General features: G+C 43.2%; 1 pseudogene; it reads left to right on the top strand.

Moving 5' to 3' along the window:
* The first annotated feature begins 11,015 nt into the window (after window positions 1–11,015).
* LOC144514734 (olfactory receptor 52E8-like) lies at window positions 11,016–11,985 on the top strand (annotated as a pseudogene).
* The last annotated feature ends 5,217 nt before the right edge of the window (window positions 11,986–17,202 follow it).

The raw sequence follows: 17,202 nt of genomic DNA, 5'->3' as shown, positions 1-17,202 counted from the left end.
ATGAAAAGACTCAAGGCCGCCTTCTATTGCATCTTAAAGTACTTTTGTGCTTTTGCTTACATCTTTAGAGATACTTGTTAGAAAACTGGATACAGGTTTTTATGTAGCTTCTGCCATGTACTACTACAACTACAACTGATAGAGAATTCATTTTTATAAAGTCTTTTATTCATCTTATTCAACCTTTTATGCTCCCCATATTATTCAGCTTATTTCCTTGTAGCAATGTCTTAATATAATTTAACCTTAAGGCTCTCTATATGCACATTTAACAATCTGCGTTTCTATGCTTATTATACGCACAATACGATATATGTTTCTCTGAGTGTCAGCTGCTCTTCTCGGAGACAGTAAGTGTCGCACTGCAGCAAATCATGGGTTGTAAACATCTTTAGGGCCGAGGTCACTCAAAGTACATGTCCTCCAGGCGCCCGCACTTTGCCCTGGTTCCCCTAGAATAGACAACACAAAAGCATTCCTATGTATCAACAACTGTGAATCTGTGTGTGTTTTGAATAAATACGACTCTCTTGCAGAGAAACATTTGAAGTTCCCTGAGAGCAATGCTGGAGAAAGGTTGCTCACGTGCGTTCTTCCCCTTTGCAAATGTCTATTAACTGCTCATTGCCGTCTGAGTCTCGTTTTCTTGCTTGACCGTCTTTGATTTAATAAGTTTAAGTGTCCTGAACCTGACAACAACATTACTAATACTGCTACTTCTAGTTACAATTACATTACCCATAATACAAACTACAATTACCACAAACAACTGTAGTAACAATATCCACATGCAGGCATTGTCCAACAACTTACGACAAAAAACTCATAAAATAAAAGGCTCCACATTTCATGTTAATCATTTGCTTGTTATGTTATCCCTGTACTGCTGTTATAACCTCTTCCTGAACATCCAGACTTTCCTCAGGGTCACCTGCACAGCGGCAGAAGGTCTGTCAGGTGTTTAATTGCAGTTGCGTAGGCCCGCCTTTTTCCTCTTCTGTACAGATAGCTCACTGTGTCACATCCGGTAAATATGTAGGTGCTGAGGAGAAGGGATGTAAGATCTGAAGCTGCAACATCATACTTCCCTGCCAGAGCTTCTGTGATGACATGAACAGGTAGGAAGATATCCATCGTCTTCACCCACAGCTCCTGCAGCCCATCCATGTGTGTGATGTAGTACACATCATGATTACATCTGTGTCAGTCGCAACCACTACAGCCCGTTCGTGGTGCAGAATTTGTACTGAGTATGCAATGTGAGCAAACATCCTGGTATCTGCCTCCTCGTGTTTCTCACAGGAAAGTTCTGGAAGCTCAACCTGACAATCTGCTGACAAGAGGACAGTGCGACCAGGATCACAAAAGATTCCACCAAGAATAAGTGTGCATCCTGCAGGAAGTGACTTGTTCTGAGCTGCCCATGCTTCCCCCATGTAGTTCAACATCCATCCATCCATCCATCCATCCATCTTCATCCGCTTATCCGGGGTCGGGTCGCGGGGGTAGCAGCTCCAGCAGGGGACCCCAAACTTCCCTTTCCCGGGCCACATTAACCAGCTCCGACTGGGGGATCCCGAGGCGTTCCCAGGCCAGGTTAGAGATATAATCCCTCCACCTAGTCCTGGGTCTCCCCCGAGGCCTCCTCCCAGCTGGACGTGCCGGGAACACCTCCCTAGGGAGGCGCCCAGGGGGCATCCTTACCAGATGCCCGAACCACCTCAACTGGCTCCTTTCGACACAAAGGAGCAGCGGCTCTACTCCGAGCTCCTCACGGATAACTGAGCTTCTCACCCTATCTCTAAGGGAGACGCCAGCTACCCTCCTGAGGAAACCCATTTCGGCCGCTTGTACCCTGGATCTTGTTCTTTCGGTCATGACCCAGCCTTCATGACCATAGGTGAGGGTAGGAACAAAAACTGACCGGTAGATTGACAGCTTTGCCTTCTGGCTCAGCTCTCTTTTCGTCACAACGGTGCGATAAATTGAATGTAATACCGCACCTGCTGTGCCGATTCTCCGACCAATCTCCCGCTCCATTGTCCCTCACTCGCGAACAAGACCCCAAGGTACTTGAACTCCTTCACTTGGGGGTAAGGACTCATTCCCTACCTGGAGAAGGCACTCCATCGGTTTCCTGCTGAGAACCATGGCCTCCGATTTAGAGGTGCTGATCCTCATCCCAGCCGCTTCACACTCGGCTGCGAACCGATCCAGTGAGTGCTGAAGGTCACAGGCCGATGATGCCATCAGGACCACATCATCTGCAAAAAGCAGCGATGAGATCCCCAGCCCACCGAACTGCAACCCCTCTCCACCCCGACTACGCCTCGATATCCTGTCCATAAATACTACAAACAGGATTGGTGACAAAGCGCAGCCCTGGCGGAGGCCAACTCTCACCTGAAACAAGTCCGACTTACTGCCGAGAACCCGGACACAGCTCTCGCTTTGGTCGTACAGAGATTGGATGGCCCTGAGAAGGGACCCCCTCACCCCGTACTCCCGCAGCACCTCCCACAGTATCTCCCGGGGCACCCGGTCATACGCCTTCTCCAGATCCACAAAACACATGTAGACTGGTTGGGCATACTCCCAGGCTCCCTCCAGGATCCTTGCGAGAGTAAAGATCTGGTCCGTTGTTCCACGACCAGGACGGAATCCGCATTGTTCCTCTTCAACCTGAGATTCGACTATCGACCGAACCCTCCTTTCCAGCACCTTGGAGTAGACTTTACCGGGGAGGCTGAGAAGTGTGATACCCCTTCTTCTACGGGAACCATCACCTTATCATGGTGGAGAGGTTTGTGTGTCCCTATGAACCTGAGGGCTGTGTTGTCTGGAGCTTTGTGCTCCTGGTAGGGTCTCCCAAGGCAAAGTGGTCTCAGGTGAGGGGCCAGACGAATGGTTCAAAAATCCTATGAAAAATCGAGGAAGGGATGAAGTGACCCTGCCCGGAGGAAGCCCGGGGCCCCCGTCTGGAGCCAGGCCCAGATGGAGGGCTCGTCAGCGAGCGTCTGGTGGCCGGGTTTGCCACGGAGCCCAGTCGGGCACAGCCCAAAAAAGCTACGTGGCGGACATCCCTCCATCCCATGGGCCCACCACCTGTGGGAGGAACCGCTGGGGTCGGGTGCGCTGCCACATGGGTGGCAGTGAAGGTCAGGGGCCTCGACGGACCAGACCCGGGCAGCAGAGGCTGGCTCTGGGGACGTGGAATGTCACCTCTCTGTGGGGGAAGGAGCCGGAACTTGTGCGGGAGGTGGAGCGCTACCGGTTAGATCTGGTGGGGCTTACCTCTACGCACAGTCTTGGTTCTGGAACCATACTCCTGGATAGGGGTTGGACTCTTTTCTTCCAGGGTGTGAGGCGCCGGGCGGGTGTGGGGATACTCACAAGCCCCCGGCTGAGCGCCGCTACGTTGGAGTTTAACCCGGTGGACGAGAGGGTCGCCTCCCTACGCCTGCGGGTTGTGGGGGGGAAAACTCTGACTGTTGTTTGTGCATATGCACCAAACAAGAGTTCAGAGTATTCGGCCTTCTTGGAGACCTTGAGTGGAGTCCTGCATGGGGCTCCAGTCGGGGACTCCATAGTTCTGCTGGGGGACTTCAACGCGCACGTGGGTAATGATGGAGACACATGGAGAGGCGTGATTGGGAGGAACGGCCTCCCTGATCTAAACCAGAGTGGTTGTTTGTTGTTGGACTTCTGTGCTAGTCATGGATTGTCTATAACGAACACCATGTTCGAACTATAGGGATGCTCATAAGTGTACTTGGTACCAGAGCACCCTAGGCCAAAGGTCAATGATCGATTTTATAATCGTTTCATCTGATCTGAGGCCATATGTTTTGGACACTCGGGTGAAGAGAGGGGCGGAGCTGTCAACCGATCACCATCTGGTGGTGAGTTGGGTCAGGGGTGGGGGAAGACTCTGGACAGACCTGGTAAGCCCAAACGGGTAGTGCGGGTAAATTGGGAACGTCTGGAGGAGGCCCCTGTCCGACAGACTTTCAACTCACACCTCCGGCGGAGCTTTTCGTGCATCCCTGTGGCGGCTGGGGGCATTGAACCCGAGTGGACAATGTTCAAAGTTTCCATTGCTGAAGCTGCGGTGAGGAGCTGTGGTCTTAGGGTCTTAGGTGCCTCAAGGGGCGGTAACCCACGAACACCGTGGTGGACACCGGTGGTCAGGGAAGCCGTCCGACTGAAGAAGGAGTCTTTCCGGGATATGTTATCCCAGACGACTCCGGAGGCAGTTGCAAGGTACCGAAGGGCCCGAAGGGCTGCAGCCTCTGCCGTGAAAGAGGCAAAGCAGCGTGTGTGGGAGAAGTTCGGAGAAGACATGGAGAAGGACTTTCGGTCGGCACCAAGGTACTTCTGGAAAACCGTTCGCCACCTCAGGAGGGGGAAGCGGGGAACCATCCAAGCTGTGTACAGTAAGGATGGGACGCTGTTGACCTCAACTGAGGAGGTAATAGGGCGGTGGAAGGAGCACTTTGAGGAACTCCTAAATCCGACTAATACGCCCTCTATGGTAGAGGCAGAGCTGGAGGATGAGGGGGGATTGGCATCAATTTCCCTGGTGGAGGTTGCTGAGGTAGTTAAACAACTCCACAGTGGCAAAGCCCCAGGAATTGATGAGATCCGTCCAGAAATGCTTAAAGCTCTGGGTGTGGAGGGGTTGTCTTGGTTGACACGCCTCTTCAACATTGCGTGGAAGTCTGGGACGGTGCCTAAGGAGTGGTAGACCGGGGTGGTGGTTCCCCTTTTTAAAAAGGGGGACCAGAGGGTGTGTGCCAATTACAGGGGTATGTAGTTCAACAGATTAGCTTTATTCAGTGGATTGTGAAGGAAGCCTTTCCATTCAGGTATAGGGAGAGTATCATGTGGCTTGTACTCCTTCATTTTGCTGGGGCAGGTCTTCATCCTCTTCTCTCGTTCCTCACCTTTCAGACTTTCAGCAGGGGAGACATCATATCGATCCCCAACAAAGTGGATGCAGTCACACTTGTCTGGGAGGATTCCAAGGAGCTGCCTCAGGTATTTTCCTTGCAGTTCATGGAAGGTGCTGCTCCCAAGATGTTGGTAACGTTGAATGAATGCCATGGCATCTACTACCATTACAACAGGCTTGTCAGACGGCGGTAGTTGTCCACTTCCCCCCATGAGCTGCCAAGGGCTGTCTTGATTGCAGCCAGGTAGTCTGCCTTGTTTCCTTTACGCATTGTGTAACTTTGGTCAAGGGACGGATCCGGCTCAAACAGGGAGGCTGGGCAGCTTGTCCATTCATGGCTAAACACTTCCACCTTCCTGTCTTCCTCTAAGTCCTGAACAAAGTACAGGTTCCGCACAACTGCACTCTCCTCCTCATAGACTTTTTTTAGCTTTGAATGCCATGGACATTGACTTCTTTGGCTTTGCTGCAAAGGTTGAAAGTTTAATTTGGGCTACTTTCTCACTGTCTGTTTTTCTTGCTGCAGCCAGTGCCTCCAGTCCTTTTTCACGAGCGCAGATCAAGTCAGCAGATGTGGCTTTGTGGCCTGTTGAAATGTTGATCAGCTCCTGTTCTTCACATGTGAAAGGATTGATCATCTGGTTATTGATGACATCTGCTATTTTCTTTACACCTTCTGCCTCCTTTGCACCTTGGCTGTCCTTGTCCTCGTGGTGTTTAGTGTCATCTGCATCCAGGTGTGCCATAGCCTTTGTCTGCTATGACACAGCTGTCAGAACTGGAAGAGCTTTCAAGTATTTCTCCATGGCCGCTGGCTGCTGACTGATGCCAGTGAAGAGTTTTGTCTTGGCATCACAGTTGTAGGTTTTTTCAAGTGCCATGTCTGTCCAGACACCATTGAACCGTCCGTCTGTTTGACGTACAGTGAACTTCCCATCCTTGAATTCCCTATAGATGTTTATAGCCAGTGTAGGCAAGCTTCTCATAGCTTCTAGGTAGTGGGGCAGGCAGGATACATACTTGTAGTGGCCAGCAGCTACAAGGTATGGTAACATCTTTTCCACTTCAGCCAGGTGTTCCTCCCACAGACCTGCACGCTCAGCATGGATGAACCTTCTAAGAATCATCACCATATCCATGTACATTAGCCATAGCTTTGTGGTAGGTGAGGTACATGCCTTATCAAATTCAGCCATCAAACATGAAAGCTTTTTCAGTTGGTCAGTTGCATCAGCACACGCAGAAGTTGCCTTCTCTACATCCTCTTCTGACAGGGCATCTAGGAGTAGCTGGACATTGTTGCTAAGCACACACATGTACTCCAGGTCCTTCTCTTCATCGACCAACCATCTGGAAAATGCTTCCCAGTGTACCGAAAACATGGCTGCATACACCATAGTGTGGGCGTGGAGCATTGCATAGTAGTCTTTCCCACTGATGATTTTGTTTGCTGTTCCTCGGAGACAGACATCAGCTTCGACCATGATCTCTTCAATTCCAGTGGACTGCATCGAATGCCCAATGGCTCCAAGGAAATTCTGAGCAATATGGAAGCCACCCATGCGCAATATAAGTTTTGCATACTTCTCTTTGTTCTTCTTTTGCAGACTCAGAACCACCTCATAGATTGCTTGGTCACATGTGATGATGGCATACTCTTGACCATGTTTTCTCGACACATCCATGCAGTACTGAACAGATTGTTCAACCACATCTGGGTTTGTTGGTGACTTGGGGAAGAAGGGGCCATAGCTGATCACAGTTGCAGGGGTGGTATCTGGGATGAGAAATGCTTGGAATGAACTCCATGTTGGAGCAGCACAACTTGGTTTCAGGTCCTCCAATAGTACAGTAGGGCAGCTATGCACCAAATGCCAGAGGATTCTCAGGTGGTCAAGATGTTCTGCTAGACACACAGGAAGCTTAGGCTCTGTTTTAACTCCAACCAGGGAGCGACTCTTTTGACGATCTTTTAGACTGAGGTGGCTTTCCTTGGTTTGAAAAGGCTGAGAAGATTCCAGGGCTGGTTGGCAGGTTTTCAGTAGAGGTAAACTAACCATTGGTGTGGGGTCTTCATCTGGATTCTTGTACTGGAATATGACGTGTGTTGTGCCATGCAGTGTTCGTCCATCCTTTGTGTACTCTTGGAAGTCAAGGTTATCAAATGCAAACTGTGTGAATCGTCCAACCTTCAGGTTCATTGGTATGAAGGCACCATCCCTAGTTGTCTGCTCTTCCACTGCCATTGCCATTGTTGTAATATATCTCTGTGCTTCTTTGTAGCTGATGCAGTTCCCAAATCTATTTAGGAGTGACACAGTCAACTTGCTTCTGGTTTCCTTAAGGATGTGCAAAGCTGTCCCAACGTGTTTCGGTGTTGGGATCTTGGCAACTGCTTGGCAGACATCCTGGGCAAGGTTGAGAACTAGTTCTTGCTGCTTAGGACTGACTTTCACCCGGCCGTCTTCACCTAACTCTGGAGATGCATCTGTTATCATCCATGCCAGGTGGTTATACAGATTAGAGCTCACTCTTCGGGATGCCTCCAGGTATGATATCTCTAGCTGCAGTGAAAGGTCTTAAGTCATACTTCCAGGCATCTGGTGACTTCCACTGGCTTGAGCCGTTCTGGCTTCTCTTGCTTCCTTCAGGGCCTGCTTACGTTGGTCCTGGAGCTCCTTCTGTATTCTCTTTGCAGTGTTGTAGTGTTGTTCACTCCTCTTCCCTCTCCTTTCTTCTCCACGCTTCTCCTCTCTTGTTTAATCCTCTCCTCTTCACTCTTCTCCCCTCCTATTCTCTCCTATTCCATCTACCCCTCTCCACTCTTCTCTCTTGTTCAATCCACTCTTCTCCTCTTCCTTCTTCTTCTCTCCGATTCAATCAACTCCTTTCCATACCTCTCCACTCTTCTTTCCTGGTTAATTCACTCCTCTTTTTTCCTCCACTATTCTTGTCTCTTGTTCAGTCCACCCCTGTCCTCTTCACTCTTCTCACCTCATTCCACTCTTCTCTTCTGTTCAATCCTCAACTCTTCTCTCCACTCCACTCCTCTTTACTGTTCTTTCCAATCCTTTGCTGCCTTGTCTTCTTACTAACTTTTCCTCCACAGCAAACCCAATAAGATCAGAACCAAATCTGCAAATGGGAAATATTGTACATTCAGGTGAAAGAGATCTAGATGTTTGACACTACTAGCTAACTAGCTTTTGACAAATCACTCACTCTATACACTGTACAGTACTATATACAAAAACAAACAATGTATAATATATAGTATGTTTACATCTTACAGAACATTTGTATTGTTCAGTATTGTGTATAGTCTGATATCCAATATCGCTACATATTGTTTTTGTGTGGCCATTCATGCCACAAGCTAACTAGCTACAATTTTTCTAAACCTGAACTTAACAACTGGCCATGTAGCTAATTGCTAACGGCAGCTAAAGTTTAGTGCAGCCTTTAGTTATCCTTACTAGCCTACTACTATCTGTCTGACACTTCAAGGACCATACCAGTCTTCATACAAGTGTATTTCTAATGATTCCTCGCTCCAAACGTATCCCTGTAGCAGCATTTATTCTCATATCTATTTCTTTACCTAGTGAGTCCAGTTTAAATTTTCGCAATTTCGCAACTTCTGGTCGAAGTAAAATGGACATATAGGACACATACCTCTTGTAGAGCATAAGATTCTGAGCATTAAAAAAAAAAAGTAAGTCTCTACCCCATTCCTGTGAGGAGTTATGGCTGTTTAAAGAAACCACCGAAATTAGCTAAAACGGCTAAAGCTAACTAAGTAAACTAGCTAGTAGAGAATGAATGCTGCTGCTACAGGGATACGTTTGGGATGAGGAATCATCAGAAATATACTTGTTTGAAGAATACTTTCAGTACTGAATACTGAATACTTTCAGTTAATTACCATTACAATATCCATATTACCATTCTTTTCCCAAAAACCCCTACTAAGCCTGTATGTATGCTAGCGGAATTAGCTAACGTTGCGTAACCAGCCAGCAACTTCAGCAATCAGCAGTAGTTTCGGTGAGCTAACCACGACAGTATTGTCGCCCACAATCAACCTCTGCTGCTAAAAGCAGTCAACCTACAGTGATGTTTGAAATAGAGATGCTTGTGGATGTGTTAGCTGTCGTGGTTAGCTTGCCGAAACTACTGCCGAAGCTGCTGGCTGGCTACGCAACGTTAGCTTATTCCGCTAGCATACGCACAGGCTAACTATAGCCAGTTAGTTTTGTGTGTAACGTAACAAAAATCCACCCATCTCGTAGGAGCAAAGCTTAACATTTTATTCAATACAATTATGGTACAAAAGGAGCACTAACGCCACATGTCTTAAGTTGACAACGTGGACGCAGATATAGGAAACTCCAAAGGCAGTCGTAATATTTACCTAGCTGTCTAGGCTAACGCTGTTGCGCTAACGTTAGCAAAACGTCGGCGTAGCGTTAGCTAGCTGTCTAAACTTGTGAAAAGCTGAACAGCACTCCCATCCAAGTAATAAATAAACACTAGGCAAATATGTTGTTACTGGAGCTAGTAGGCTACCATCAAAACGTGAGATATCTAATCGAAAATGTGTTTACAACGTCGGGGGATTTCACAGGTGGGACTGACTGGCAAGTTAGCCCATAGCTAGCATGATGCCTTCTATTTCTAGATCTAGCTAGATTACCAGTACTTATCTGAACTAACGACATGATCACCGTCACTAGATATAAAGAAAACCTTGACTTCACTCGGTGCTATTCACTGACAGTAAAAACACCTCTTCGTCATCCCAGTCAGTCACCATAGTTCTAGTACTAGCCTGAGGCACGTCTCCCCAACGTGACGTCATCACCGAATTGCGTTAAAAAACCCAATAATACCAAAAACGACAAAAACTGGCCTTTAACACTATTTGGAGACATTTTTAACAATGATATACATATGTTGAGTGCTTTATGTACCCATTAATCAACAGTGGTGGTTAACCTGCAACATGGGCTTTAAGCCAAGTACCCCCTGACCAGCGCCAGCACCATCATTTTCGGTAGAAAAAAAAGTTTATATAAAGAGGAACAGTACAGCGCTGTCAGCGATAGATTTACTAAACAACAGCCTTGTCACTGAAAAAAACATTTAAATGCTAATGAGAAAAAGAGACAAAAACTGTAAAAACAGATGGTAGAAAGAAGGAAGGAAGTAAGGCAAGAATAGATCAAAATACTATCAAAGACAGTGACATAAAAAGAAAAAAGCGAGAAACTTGTAAAAAGTAGGAGGACAGTATAGGAAGAAAGGCAAGATTAGGTCCAAAGAAGGCGACACAAATGTCACATTTTTGGTAGGAAAAAAAAAGTTCTACATAAAGAGGAACAATGTTCTGGACAACAGCCTTGTAACTATTAAACATTTTGTTAAATATCTCACGTACCCCCTGCAGTCCTCCAAAGTACCCCTAGGGGTACACGTACCCCCATTTGAGAAACACTGGCATAGACTGTATAAAACAGGTCTATGGTCGGAAATGTCAACTCTGAAAGATATAACGTTATTTGCTCTGTGAAAGACATTGACAAAGACAAAAACTAAGGACATTTACTCAATAATTGAATTTAATTTTAGTTAGTTTTGCAAACAGACATTACAGTTTTAGTTAGTTATCGGTTTTGTTATGCCTTGTTTTTATTTTTATTTCAGTTAACGACAATGTTGTTTCCCACCTTATTTTCGTTCGTTTTCGTTAACGATTATAACCTTGAGTAATTAGGACATATTAATCAGCAAGGTAATAATGAAGTATGTACTGCATAGTGCACACAGATTACCCCACCCCACATATGTCAATATGTCATTACGTCAGTTCCTATATAGCAGCCTTTATAATATGCAGTGCACTGTAACCTTGACTGTCAGTATTGGGATTTGCCTCAACCTCACAGTCGATAGAAAACAGCTATATCATAAAGACTACGGTACTATTTGAATGATATACCTACAACAAACTCACAAATATTTTTTAGAGAGAATTTTTCACAACATTTTAACATAAATTATGATTATTACGAACAAAACAGCAATCAAAGACTTCATAATACTTGGATTCCCAGGACTTGACCCAATGTATTATGGACCTGTATCTACTCTTCTTTTCTTTACCTACATGGCTATTCTTGTTGGAAATATTTTTATTTTAGTTTTTGTTGGAGTTGAGAGGCATCTTCATAAGCCAACATATCTGATCTTCTTTCATATGGCAATGAATGATTTGTTATTTGGGACAGTGACTTTACCAAAAATGATATCCAGATATTGGTGGGATGACAAGATAATATCTTTTGGTGCCTGCTTCACTCAGATGTATTTTGTTCATGCCTTTGGGAGCAATTCAATCTCTCCTTCTCCTTATTATGGCACTTGATCGTTTTATTGCAGTTTGTTTTCCATTAAAATATCATGTTCTACTTACAAACAACATTGTATCTATGGCTTGTGGATTGTCATGGATTGTTACATTTCTTAGGATGATGGCAGTTATATATCATGCCCTAACCTTGCCTTATTGTGATTCTAACATAATTGTGCAATGTTATTGTGACCATACTTCAGTTATAAAACTGGGATGTGGTGAAGATGTTAAATATGTTCAGACTGTTGCTGTCAGCCTTGCAATGTTTAGTCTCTTGCTTCCACTTTCATTTATACTTTTTTCCTTTATTTCCATCTTTGTAGTTGTTTTAAGAATAGGAAACGCAGAAGGACGATCCAAAATCTTATCAACTTGTACGCCACAGTTAGTCATTTCTTGCCTTTATTACATGCCAAGATGTTTTGTTTACCTAGCTAATTATATAGGATTCTCTTTCAGTTTGGACATCCGCATTTTATTGATATTGTTATACAGTCTTCTTCCTTGTGCTGTTAATCCAATCATATATTGCTTCAAAACAAAATATATCAAAGATATTTTGATAAAGAGATTGAAAAATGCTAAAGTTGGAATGAAGCTTCATAGTAACGCATAGTCAAGTCAAGTCAATTTATTTATAGTCTTTGTCCCCCCATGATTAATCCACTTATATACTGCTTGAGAGCTAAAGACATGAGAGAAAGTTTGCGGAAGAAATTCAACAGAAGGGCTGTTCCACAAAAAGCACAAGTTTCAGCTATAAGTAACTGATAAACCAATGCATTATTCAATGTGTTTCCTTTCTTCTTAATAGCCATCTCTCCTTGTGAGGACTGGCCCGTAAAAAATATTGATTGAGGCCAAAGCTGTCACAGTGGTAACCATGTCATTTTGAAACATGTCTTAATTTTAGCCAATTCTTAAAGGGAGGCAAAAGGCTTCTTTTATCTGCTGTCAAAATGATAGCTCTAACTGTGGAGGACTTTCAAATTGTCATGTGAATTGGAGTCAGCTGTGTCATACGTTTCACTGTCAAAGTACAGAGGGAGCGCAAAAGTGTAGAATGAGGGTATATTTTAAATGTATTATTATGATTTTTCCTAGGTCGCGCCGGTGCACCTAACGTCCTCGCATCCGCTGCCTCTCCACTAACGAAGCGATATCGTTTATATCGATATGGTTTAATGTTGCGTTACATGACCCATTTCTTCTGTAAAGCCGTCCCAGTAAGCACACATACGTCGCCACGACGTATGCAAAAGATCGCTTCATCTGCAATTGATCGCGGGTCATTCTGAAGCGTAGTTTAATGAGCGTCTGCACTTCTTATTATGATGGAAATCTATACATCGCAGCAACGTATTAACTATGTCTGTTAGATGTATTACAAGTTCCTCAGTTGTTCGCGGGTCACTCTGAAGCGTCGTTTAATGAGCGTCTGGACATCTTATTTTGATAACAAGTTCCTCAGATGAGCGTCTGGATGTCTTTATACACACTGTTGATGTGATGGACAGTGAATCTGAATTCTGCCCAGCAACATATAGCTTTTAATGTGTTATAGTGTGCTAATTTCTATAATAATTTCAACTTGTGTAAATTGTCTTTGAGTACCCTGAAAAGCGCTTTATAAATAAAATGTAGCCTATTATTGTAAGTGTATGATTTATCTATCTTGCTTTAGCAATTCATGTAATAAAGATAGGCCTATTTCAAGTATTTTCATGTGACCTATAGGCCTACTGACCAGCTTTGTTAAATGGGTTAATGCAGGATCAAATTATTGGCACATCTTCCGGTTACAAGCCTACAGATGTCAGGATGTCAGGAAGATGTACCTGAGACCGCATCTGTAAAATGTATAACATACGTTAGAACGATGTATATGAGCCCGCATCTCTACGATGTATAACATACGTTAGAATGATATATATAGGCTATATATAGGTATATTGGGTCGCACATAAATTGACAGAGTCGGTCAGAAACCGGAACCAAACAATTAATTTTGTTAGGCCTAAGACTCTAATTACAACCAACAAATAACAATTATTTCCATAATATATTAATCCAGCTATAATTTCTTTGGTTAATCAATTGAATGACAGTCTATAAAAATGACAGAAAATTGTGAAAAATGCCCATTATAATTTCTCTAAACCTTCAGAATACTTATATTGTTTTTTGACAAGCAGCCCAGAACCCAAATATATTCAACTTACAATGATACAAAACAGAGAGGAGCAGCACATCTTAACAGACACGAACAACACACGGCGTATGCGCCAGGGCTTGCAAGCCTTCAATCACTACAAGACTGCTCCACGCGCCTGTGACGGCAACATCTCCAAATTACTTTTGTGCCAACACAGTCTCACCCCTAATCGTCACATACTGTTATCATTTCCCCAAGACGTGCATAAGCCGACGTTTAGGGTACCCCCTCTTTGTCGCTTGACACCGTAGAGGGTCATCCGATAGATTTTAATGCAAATCCCTCATCTTTGGATTTTGACGGTTTAGCCATCCAGCGGTTTGCCTGCGCTGGAAAGTATGATTTCAGGGATTGATTTTGTGCTACAAATGTGTATTTTGCAGTAGCGTGCGGTGCATAGACTGTTAATGATTGGTGCGGTGACCATACATTTTCGTGGGGCAGAAACCCTTGTCTGAATCGCCACTTTTTTTTTTAAATATATAATTTTGGGCTGCATTAAAATGACATAATTACAGGAGTTACAGAACTGCATATTTTGCTGTAGGCTTAAAATATGCCTTAATTTCTGTGGGATATTTTATAATTGTTGATGGTATTTCCATTTACAATGGCTAATAGTGAGCCTACTATTTTGTCTTGTTTTTCTTTTGTACTTTTTTCTTTTTTACGTTCTCATCCATTTCAACCAGCGACGCATAGCAACTGTTGCTATGGGTAAACAACACCAGGACTCTGTCCTAGAATTCTGTATTCTGTCTGGTCCAATTTTCTTACTTATCTTATATTTTTTGTGTAGTTGGGTTAGGGTTAGAGCAAGGATAAAAATATTAAGACTGTCATTTTTCATTATGATTGATATTTTAGGCAATTTTATGCAACGTGAAACCAGAAAACCATTTCCCAGTGCGATTCCATGGTAAGTACAACGGTCAAATATACAAGAGAAATGAAGCATTTACATGTCCAAAATGATGAAGTTATGGCCAAAAAAACATGTTAGTTAACTGTAAGAGGTGTATTAGAAAGAGAATGACATTATACAACTGTTTGTAGAATCAAAATGAAATGCAAAGTAGCTAGCCGGAGCCTCTGCTAGCTAGCTAGATTAGCTAACTCGGAGCTCCTGGTTTATTGATATTGATTTGGACATGTACTTTTGTCATTGGCAGATATTTGTGACAAGTTACATATACGTATAACACGTTTGCACCTTATTTCTGCGCCAGCTCAACATTAACTTTCTGAAGTGGTTGCCAACAGGGCAACCAGGCATGTGGCTTTTGGTTGCCACATTAGCAGCTAAGCTAAATGGTTGCCATCCTATGTATGTGTGTATATATATATATATATATATATATAATCAAAATATCATGATAGAACCTTTGCTCACACAATGACTTATTTTTATTGATATATTTAATTTATCAATCTTGATATTGTGAATGAACAAGCGCAGCATTTACTTAACTTCTTAGCCTAGTGGTTATTCATATTGTAATATGTAGTTTGGTGATCTATTTTGATTTGTTTCTTCTCTTTCTCTGCAGGTTTCTTAATCCCTGTCCTTTCCAAATACTGAATATTAGCAGCATCTTATAACATAAAAAAGGCACTTTTCAGAGCCACGTTTGTCTTTTATCTTGTGTTCTCTCTTTCTCTTGCTGTCTTACTGTCTCACCATGAGGCCGTTTCTTTCTGTTTTTCATGCCAAAGCTTACGATTTCAAATGTGAGGTAAGAAAAAAACGATTGTCCATGACATTTTCTTTCCCTAAAAACCTGCATAGGATTGTTGCCACTTAGGTTTTGTTTTTTGTTTTATTTTTTTAAAAGGTAAAATGGAGTGGAGCGTATCAGGAAGGGGCTGGTTCGACTCTTTGGGAAGAGGTGGAGTAGTGCAATGCCTTCCTCTCGAGGATTGCTGTTACCACCAAGCACATGTCAAAAGCAGGTAAGGTAACCAGTAAATTTGGATCCTGATGACAATGGTGAGTCACTTTGAGCTCATGCATATATGCTGACTCTGAAAATATAAAGCTCAGAATATTCAACACAAATGGATAGATCGATTACAATACCATCATCCTATTTTATTTGTAGTGAGGATTATAAGGAGGGGCAGTGTGATCACACACTTCCGATATCGGAAGGTAAAGACACCAGTTTTCCCTAATGCAACATGCATAGCGATATTGTAAAATAAAGTGTCATATATCACAAAAATAATGGGAAGACTTGCACAGATATTCTTCAATACAATGAAATATATGGATGGTTGCATGTGTAGTGTCAATTGTATTTTTCAGTTTCTTGATATAAAATGATAAAATATTAAATGTTCATACTACCTACAGTTTGAAGGCCAAAATAGCCCTGCAATGCCAGTTGCATAACCTGGAGGCCATGAAAACGGAAATGGACGTCACAGACAATCAACTGGAAAGCTGGATCATTGATGTCAGTGAGTGGGCAGAAGGTATAATATACTTTTTTAGACACTGCTTGATGTGTCACTTTTGTGGTTGTAGAATTATGAAAGTAAAGAAATATATTTTGTATTGTCATAGACTTCTTTTAGAATCTCTATCACTTTGAATGTCTTGTCATGCTTTGAATTTAGCTTGTAGCAATTGCATGTAGCCTTGAACCTGTGTTTCAGGTGTACTAAACTGACTAAGCTTGGCTGCAATTCCAAAGAGGCTCATTGTAATCATAGTCAAAAAGCACATACTCTGATTGCTGATGACGTATGGAAAAGATTATCCCCATTGGGACAATAAATAACCTAACTAAGCTAACTATACTCAACCTTAGCTACAAGTTTAGCCTCTCAGTTACAGAGAAATATGAAAATATTGTTGAGGCTCACTTGCCCATACACTAGAAATAATATTTTTTCATGGAATCAAGAAGCATATTTGTTATGTAGCCAGCCAAATTGAGGAGCTGGTGGCAAGTGTTAAGAGAAGGTCCCAGCGTCTTTATAAAGATAATGACGGATGCAAAGGACATGCCCGGATCCGCCGAAAGATCAGGGAGGAGAAAATTTTTTTTTTATTCTGTAGTGGAAAAGTATAACATCTTGGTTCCTAATGCAGAAAATCTGACCTTGGACACCATTCTATCTGACGAGATTGTTTGGCCATGGCAGCTTACACACGGTGGTATGTACACAATTCGGTGAAATAGTTACATAGTGGCACAAAATCTGTCATGCTTCAATTGTAGCCCCAGAAATTCTTTAAATACTAAACTTAAATACAACTGACTTATATTTCATCTATATATTCCAGACTCTGTAGATCTAAGGACAAAGAGGAAGGCGTTCGACACAGTGATGGCAGTAAGGAGACTTGAGGAGGAGAAGAGGATTCTTATTGCAGAGATGAACAAGCATTGGAAGTCTCTTTGCACCCATGCAGACACCCTGAAGCAGATGTCATCCCAGCTGTCTAATGTGACATCAGGTACAGTATGTATTTGTGTTATACTTGGCATACATTACAATATTTCTGAAAGTTTCTAATTAATAAAGGCTCAATGTGTTTTAACGTGTAAGGTGAAACGTGGGGCCTGCTTCAAGATGGGATCCAAGGTCTACAGAGCTTGACGATGA

Source organism: Sander vitreus, chromosome 3, assembly GCF_031162955.1.
Source record: "Sander vitreus isolate 19-12246 chromosome 3, sanVit1, whole genome shotgun sequence".
In the NCBI taxonomy this organism is placed as follows: domain Eukaryota; kingdom Metazoa; phylum Chordata; class Actinopteri; order Perciformes; family Percidae; genus Sander; species Sander vitreus.
This window is presented reverse-complemented; position numbering and strand designations above follow the sequence as displayed.